The 8425-nt window shown below is 35.4% G+C and overlaps 1 long non-coding RNA gene across 1 annotated transcript; it reads left to right on the forward strand.

Moving 5' to 3' along the window:
* Positions 1-3361: 3361 nt before the first annotated feature.
* Positions 3362-6004, forward strand: LOC124889806. The gene is made up of 2 exons (XR_007048714.1): positions 3362-4177; positions 5668-6004. It is a non-coding gene; the product is annotated as an uncharacterized LOC124889806 (long non-coding RNA).
* The last annotated feature ends 2421 nt before the right edge of the window (positions 6005-8425 follow it).

Raw genomic sequence — 8425 nt, forward strand, 5'->3', positions numbered from 1 at the left:
AAAAAAATACTGCTAATTTGTACGTCTTGCAAGGCTCTACTGTTACAGGTGAAGCTACTATTTCTACTTCTTCTTTATCAGATAGTGATGTTGCTAAACTTTGGCATATATGCCTAGGACATATAAGTGAAAACGGGATGGCTGAACTAAGTAGGAGAGGGCTTGTTGATGGCCAGAGTATTACCAAATTAGAGTTCTATGAGCATTGTATTTTTGGGAAGTAGAAAAGAGTCAGATTCACTAAAGGCTTCCACAAGACTAAAGGCACACTTGATTACATTCATTTTAACCTCTAGGGTCCTTATAAAGTACCTTCTATAGGAGGTGCAAATTACATGTTGACTATTATTGATGACTATTCTAGAAAAGTTTGGGTGTTCTTACTAAAGCAAAAGAATGATGTGTTGCTTATTTTCATGGAGTGGAAGATTATGATTGAAAAGCAAACAGTAAAATAGGTAAAATGCCTTCAGACTGATAATGGTTTAGAGTTTTGTTCTAATGAATTTAATGTTCTATGCAAGTTAGAAGGAATCATGAGGCACTTAACAGTTTGTCATACTCTGCAGCAGAATGGTGTGACCGACCAAATGAATAGAACTATAATGGACAAGGTGTATTGTTTGCTCTCTAATACTAGTTTACCCAAGTTTTCTTGGGCCAAAGTTGATTCCACAACTTTTCTTCTTATTAATCGCTCCCCTTCATTCACGGTTAACAAAAAGACTCCACAAGAGGTATGGTCTAGTACTCCTTCCAGTTACTCTGATTTAAAGATATTTGGATGTCATGCTTATTCTCAGATTAATAATGGAAAGTTGGAACCTAGATCTGTCAAGTGCTTATTTATGGGTTATAAGTCTGGTGTTAAAGGATATAAGCTTTGGTGTCCAGAAAACAAAAAAGTTATAATTAGTAAGGATGTTGTTTTCAATGAAACCACTATGCTTTGTGCTCCCCCTTTAAACATTCTAGTGTTTCACCCCTAAATGAGCCTAGTGACACGAATCAGCAAAAGTCAAGCACCCATGTAGAATTGAAGATTTGATCAGAGTCCACATCAATGCCTACTTCTCAGTCTAGCCCAGAGATATAGAGCGATACTATTTCTTCTTCACTACCAGTGGTGCCACAATATTCTATTTCTAAAGATAGGCCTAAGAGAGATAATTGACCTCCTTAAAAGTATGGTAAATCTAAATTGGTTGCTTATGCACTGAATATAGCAGAAGGTATTGATTTTGGTGAAAAACCTTCTTCTTACTCAGAGGCAGTTAGTTGTGATAATTTTGGCTGATGGATAATTACTATACAAGAGGATATGGAATTATTTCATATGAATGACACATGGGATTTGGTGAGATTTCCTAAAGGTAAGAAAGCTATCCATTGCAGGTGGGTATTTAAAAGAAAGGAAGGAACATCAAGAGTTAAAGATGCTAGGTATAAAGCAAGACTAGTTACTTAAGGTTACAGTTAGGTTCCAGGTGTTGACTTCACAAATATGTTTTCTCCAGTTGTAAAGCATAGTTTGATTCAAGCCTTACTTGGTATTGTGGCTATGCACAATCTTGATCTTAAGAAGTTGGAAGTCAAAACTGCATTCTTACATGGAGAACTTGGGGAGGACATCTATATGCAACAACCAGAGGGATTTTTAGTCTCAGGAAATGAGGACTATGTATGCTTGCTGAAAAAGTCCCTTTATGGCTTAAAAGAGTCCCCCAGATAGTGGTATAATAGGTTTGACTCTGTTATAACTTCTCATATGTTTAGGAGTAGTTATGATAGTTGTATCTATTTAAAGGAGATAAATGATGGTTTGTTCATGTATATTCTCTTGTATGTTAATAATATGTTGATAGCAGCAAAGGATATGAGAGAGATAATAAAAGTTAAAGCCTAGCTTAGTAAGGAGTTTGACATAAAGGAACTAATAGCAACAAATAAGATCCTTGACATGGAAATTCTGAGGGATAGAGAAAAGTGCAAGTTATACTTGAGTCAGAAAAGGTATATTGAGAAAGTGCTTCACAGGTTCAATATGCAAAATGCTAAACCTGTCAGTACTTCATTGACAACTCATTTCAAACTCTCGGCTATGTTATCTCCAAAGATTGATGATGAGCATGACTATATGTGTTGAGTTCCATTTTCTAGTGTCGTTGGGTCTCTTATATATACGATGGTGTGTTCCTGACCAGATTTATCATATGCAGTCAGTGCAGGTAGCAGATACATGGCAAATCCTAGTAAAGAACATTGGAAAGTAGTTAGTAGATTTTCAGATACTTACATGGATTTGCTAATGTTTGTTTGCACTTTAGGAAAAATAGAGATGGAGTGATCGGGTATGTTGATTCTAATTTTGTAGGAGACTTTGATAAGAGGAGATCCCTTATAGGTTATTTTTTCACCATTGGTGGTTGTGTTATCAGTTGGAAAGCTATTTTACATACTACAGTTGCTTTGTTAACTACTGAGGTAGAATACATGGCTTTATAGAGGCTTGTAAGGAAGCTATTAAGTTGAAGGGTCTATTTGATGAACATAGCAAAGACTTAAAAATTACTATGATCTTTTGATACAGTCAGAGTACTATATTCCTTACAAAAGATCATATGTTTCATGAAAAACAAAGAACATCGATGTTCGGTATTATTTTGTGCATGAAATTATAGCTTGTGGTGATATTATGGTAATAAATATTAGTACCTATGATAACCCCACTGATATGATGACCAACATACTACCCATTGACAAGTTTGAACACTACTTGGACTTTGTTGGTGTTAGCAGTTAAGATGTGCCCTTAGCAGCTTTTGTGGAAGAGGTGGAGAGTTTTCTCAAAACAGATTTGAGTTTTGAATTAGAATTCACGTCAAGGTGGAGATTGTTAGATTTTGTTACCCAAATTTTGTTGATCCGGCCCTAATAACATCGCAGTGATATCCATGTTTGAGGTTTTTTGTGGAGTCTGTAGTTGTAGCAAAGGGATCAGGTCGATAGAGGGTTTTTAGACATTTATGTTTTTGGGCTTAGAGTTTTCTTGTGCCTATGTATTATATAAGAATGACTTAGTAGGTTAGTTTTAATATGATGGTTCTCGGTTTTTGTGTATCATTGTGAATTTTGGCTCCTCATTATATTCCTCTCCAATATAGTAAATTTCTCCTCCTCTGCTCGTGGTTTTTTCCGTCAAGGCTTTCTACGTAAATCTATGTGTGTTCATCTTATTTTTGTCTTGCTTATCATATTGCTTATTCTTGTTTGATTTCATAACATTAAATATAATCATTACTATCACTACCCATTGAACCACTTTTAGAATGTAAAACTTTGTTGATGTCCTTTGCTATTATTCACCAAATTCATTCATTTTTAACCTTAGTACAACTTTATTCAACATATATTACATACAAAGATGCTACTACTTACTACTACAATTACTACTACTACTAATAATAATAGACTCCTCATACCACCTTGTTGTTTCAAGAAACATTATCGCCTTTAAGCTCTCCGAATTCTGGCAAAATGATAAACAAAACGACGATTGAGTAATTCAGATCACATGGGAAATGGATTTGAATTATTTATTGCCTCCATTTATAGAAGAAAAGGGTTGTGGGGATCATAGAAATTAATTATATGTAATTTGTTAATATTTAGTTGTAAAGAGTTAGTGGTAGCTTAGTTAGTTAGTGGTTGTTATGCTGAGCTTTCAACACTTAGCTGTCCATAAAAGGAGCACATTGTATAGCCTAGTTATATGAAATTGAGATTCTTTCTACTTGTAATAATCTTCTCTCTACAATTTCATGATTTATAGCTTTAACATGGTATCAGAGAGAAGGTTCTAGAAGATCATTGTATCAATAAGTGAAGCTCCAACAAAGAAAAAATAGAAGAACTAATGTTCCAGTGACTCTTTGAGCTATTGTTTAACACAGATTCTTTGATTCAGAGCACATCAAAGAATTTCCAATTGAATCTCGAGGTTGTGGAAGGTTGAATTTCAAGAAAATTACTCAGAATTCACTGTAATTGCTTGAAATCATGACTATTGAGGTGGTATATAACTCAGTCAGAGGATCGACTTCACATGAAACTACTTAGGTGGAGGATCAGATTAATCACAACCATCCGCTATATATTTATCCTTCTAATACTTAAGGTTTGAACCTTACCTTTGCTTAACTTATAGGATCTGAGAATTATGCTTTATGAAGGAAGTCTATGAAATTAAGAGGCAAGAACAAGTTAGGTTTTGTACTTGGAACTTGTAAAAAAGAGAGTTTTGACTCTGATTTGCATGAGATTTGGGACAGATATGATGCTATATCCTTGCATGGATTATGAACAGGGTTTCTAAGGATCTAGTTAGTACTATCATCTATGGATCCAATGCTCATACTGTGTGGTGTGATCTGAAATTGAGATTTGATAAAATGAATGCATCTAGGGTGTTTTATCTGTATAAATAGATAACTACCTTAACTCAATGTGGAATCTCAGTCTCTGCATACTTCTCGAGGCCGAAGGAGTTAAGAGATGAATTTGAGGCGCCAATGCCTCCTCCTACATGTGCTTGTGTTGAATCCAAGCAGTATGCAGAACACTTTCAACAACAAAAACTGTGGTAGTTTTTGATAGGCGTAAATAAAACTTATGCTCAGGATAAAAGTCAGATCTTAATGCTTGTGCGTCTACCTACTGTTAATCAAGCATATGATATGATTTTTAATATGGAAAGTCAGAGAATAAATCATAATATGGAAACTAGCAGTAGTTCAGGTGGTTATGGTGGATCTACTGCATTATTGAGCAATAGAATAATGCCTAGGAGTAGCAGGTTAAACACTTTTTTTGATAGATCAATGCTAAAATGTGACTTGTCATCTTAAAGGTCACATATAAGATGTGTGTTATAAGCTTCATGGCTTTCCATCAGATTATAAGTTCAAGAAGAAATGAGTAATCCAAGCTAATAATGTGACTGAAAGTAGTCTTTTTCATACTGGAGAGGATCAGACCTCATCACCTCAGACCTCAACACTCTCATCTCAATCACATCACAACTATAATACTTTTCAGGGTTCTCTTCCATTTTCTTATCCTCAACACTCAAATCCCGATATGTTCTTTGGAAACTTGCCTCATGGAACACACTTCACTCAAGGGTGTCATAATCAGATTCCTACCACCTAGTATCCATTAGCATTACCAACATTTATAGCTGAACAATACTCTCAAGTTGCATAGATGTTGGATAAAGGTAAATCACCAGAATATGTGGCCAATGCTACTCAGGTTGGTTCAAGTGATGGCATTTCTGCTGGTGCAGGTATTGTCATTGGACTTGTGACTTGCTTAAGTGAGTATAATTAGATAGTGAACACAGGTGATACAAACTACATGGTTCAGAATAAGTATATGCTAACAAAGTGAAAAGACATATCTGGTCTGCCGAACAATAAAGTACATATCCTTACTGAAGAGCAAGTTTGTATTAAAACTTTAGGAAATGCTTCAGTGTTCAATAGCTTGATAGTGAAATATATGTTACATATACCCGAGTTCAAATATAATCTTCTTTCAGTCTCAAAGATCACTAAAGAGCTCAAATGTATAGTTGGCTTCTATCCTAATTTTTGTATATTTCAGGAGCTCTTCACTGAAAAGGTGATAGGGATTGGTAAAAAGGAGGACGGATTATATATGCTATATGGACACACCACAATATAGTACCAAAAGGAAACAAACACCTGCGAAGACTCAAAGTAGCAGTCTGTAGCATTAGCTGATTGTAGTATACAAAATATCATTAAACTCAGTAATAGTGCTATTAGTACTGATTTTAACTTACTATGGCATAGAAGACTAAGGCATGCACCTTTGAAAGTTCTTAAGAATGTTAGTATCTTGAACTCTTCTCTTCTTAAGGAATATGTATGTATTGTTTGTCCTATTGCAAAGCAAATAAGACTTTCTTTTCCTATAAGTCACTCTTATGCTCCTACTGCTTTTGCTCTTGTTCATGTTGATGTGTGGGGACTTTATAGAGTTACTAATCATGATGGTAAGAGGTAATTCATGACTATAGTAGATGACCATACCAGTTTTACTTGGATATTCTTGATGCATTCCAATTCTGAGATGGTTTACACCTTAAAGATTTCCTACTAATGGTCAGAAATCAGTTTGCATGTCCAGTTAAATGTATTAGAACTGGCATTGGTACTGATTTTTTTAATACTTATGTCTCTAAATTACTGAGGGATTTAGGTATTCTACATCAAAGTTTTTATGTGTATACTCCTCAACAAAATGATGTACTAGAGATGAGACGCAGGTATATTCTGGATATGGCAAGAGCTATGAGATTCTAAGGCTTTGTTCCTTTAAAATTTTAGGGTGAATGTGTTACTACTACAGTGTACATTCTCAATAGATTACCATCTATTTTTCTATATGGTAAATCTCTCTTTGAGAAGTTGGACCACAGAGATCCCTCTCTGTATTATCTTAGAGTTTAGGGGTGACTTGGCTTTACAACTATAGTCAAAGAAAGTGACAAGTTTAGTCCAAGAGCCATACCTAATGCTATGATTGGTTATTCCTCATCTTAGAAGGGATACATACTATATGATCTTATCACTACAATTTTCCTGGTTAGCAGATATATTTAATTCAGGGAACATATATTTCCCTTTCAGCATCACAAGGAACCTCTCTTACCTTTTTTTCCTATGTTTTCTTTGCCTAATGATGATCCTTCTTGTTCTACTCCATTTAATACTCTTTTATCTTCTCCCATAAATCATGTTCCATCACCTATTTCTTCCACTTCAACATCACAACTTTAGCCTTTACTTGTTGAGTTGAGAAGGTCTCATAGAGCTACCAGACCCCCAGTGTAGTTAAATGGCTATATCTCATTCAAGAAGCCTTGTCTTTATCCTGTGACCAATTATGTATGTTATGACCATCTTGCTCCCGCTTACAGAGCTTCACTTGCTTTATTTTATGCTATTATTGAGCCCATATCATTTGCTGAGGATAGTAAGGACCCTCAGTGGGTTGTTGCTATGCATACAAAAATCGGTGCTCTCGACGAGAACAAGACTTAGTCTATAGTAGATGTTCCACTTGGTCATGTTCCCATTGGATGTAAGTGGGTGTTCAAGTTGAAGTACAAGTCCAATGGTGAAGTTGAAAGGTATAAGGCTAGGCTTGTAGCTAAGGGCTATTCTCAATAAGAGGGTCTAGATTATACTAAAACTTTCTCGCCAGTTGCTAAAATAGTCACTATCAAAGCTCATATTTCTCTTGCTGCATCCTCCCACTGGCATATCTTTCAAATGGATGTTCACAATGCCTTTCTTCCGGGTGATTTGGATAAAAACGTATATATGGTTATTCCTGAGGTCTTTGCAGGCAGGGGGAGACTCAGAAGAAGGTTTGCAGACTCTATAAGTCCTTATATTGCCTAAAACAAGCTCACAGATAATGGAAATTGAAGCTAACTGAAGCTTTAATTAGCATAGGTTTTACTCAGTCTCATTATGACTATTTTTAATTCACAAAATAAGTTGGTCATGAACTTGTGATTATAATTGTATATGTAGATGACTTACTTGTGATAGGAAGCTCCATAAAGCCGATTCGACAAACTAGAATAAAGCTATAAGAGAAGTTCAAAATGAAAGATGTTGGAGAACTTAATTTCTTCTTTGGAATTAAGTTTTTCAAGTCTGAGAGAGGTATACACATGTGCCAAAGAAATTATGCACTGGAGTTGGTGTCTGAACTAGGTGTGTCTGGTAGTAAACATGTTTCTACACTAATGGAGTTCATAACAAATTAACCTCAGTGGAGTTTGACAAAGCAGTGAAGGTCTCTGATGAGAATGATCCACAGTTGGTACATAAATGTGGTTATCAAAAAATCATACGTAGATTGCTCTATTTGACTATGACAAGACCTGATTTGGCTTTCATAGTTCAAGCACTCAGCTAATACATCATGCACCCAAACAAAGACATCTAGAAGCTGCTATGAGAGTGGTAAAATACATCAAAGAAAATCCAAGACTAGGACTCTTTATGCCTGTTAATGAGAACAAAAAACTGACTGCATACTGTGACTATGATTGGGGTTCTTGTATAGAATCAAGAAAGTCTGTTACTGGTTATCTAGTGAAGTTTGGAGAAACTTTGATTTCTTGGAAGTCAAAGAAACATAATATAGTACCTGGGAGCTCTGCTGAAGAAGAATTTAGAAGCATGGCAATAATAGTTGCTGAAATTACTTGGCTTACTAGACTATATAGGGAGCTAGGAGTCACTGTTACATTACCTGTTCAGATATTTTGTGACAGCAAATCTGCCATCCAAATAGTTTCTCATCCCATATTCCATGA

Source organism: Capsicum annuum, chromosome 12 (genome assembly GCF_002878395.1).
Source record: "Capsicum annuum cultivar UCD-10X-F1 chromosome 12, UCD10Xv1.1, whole genome shotgun sequence".
In the NCBI taxonomy this organism is placed as follows: Eukaryota; Viridiplantae; Streptophyta; class Magnoliopsida; order Solanales; family Solanaceae; genus Capsicum; species Capsicum annuum.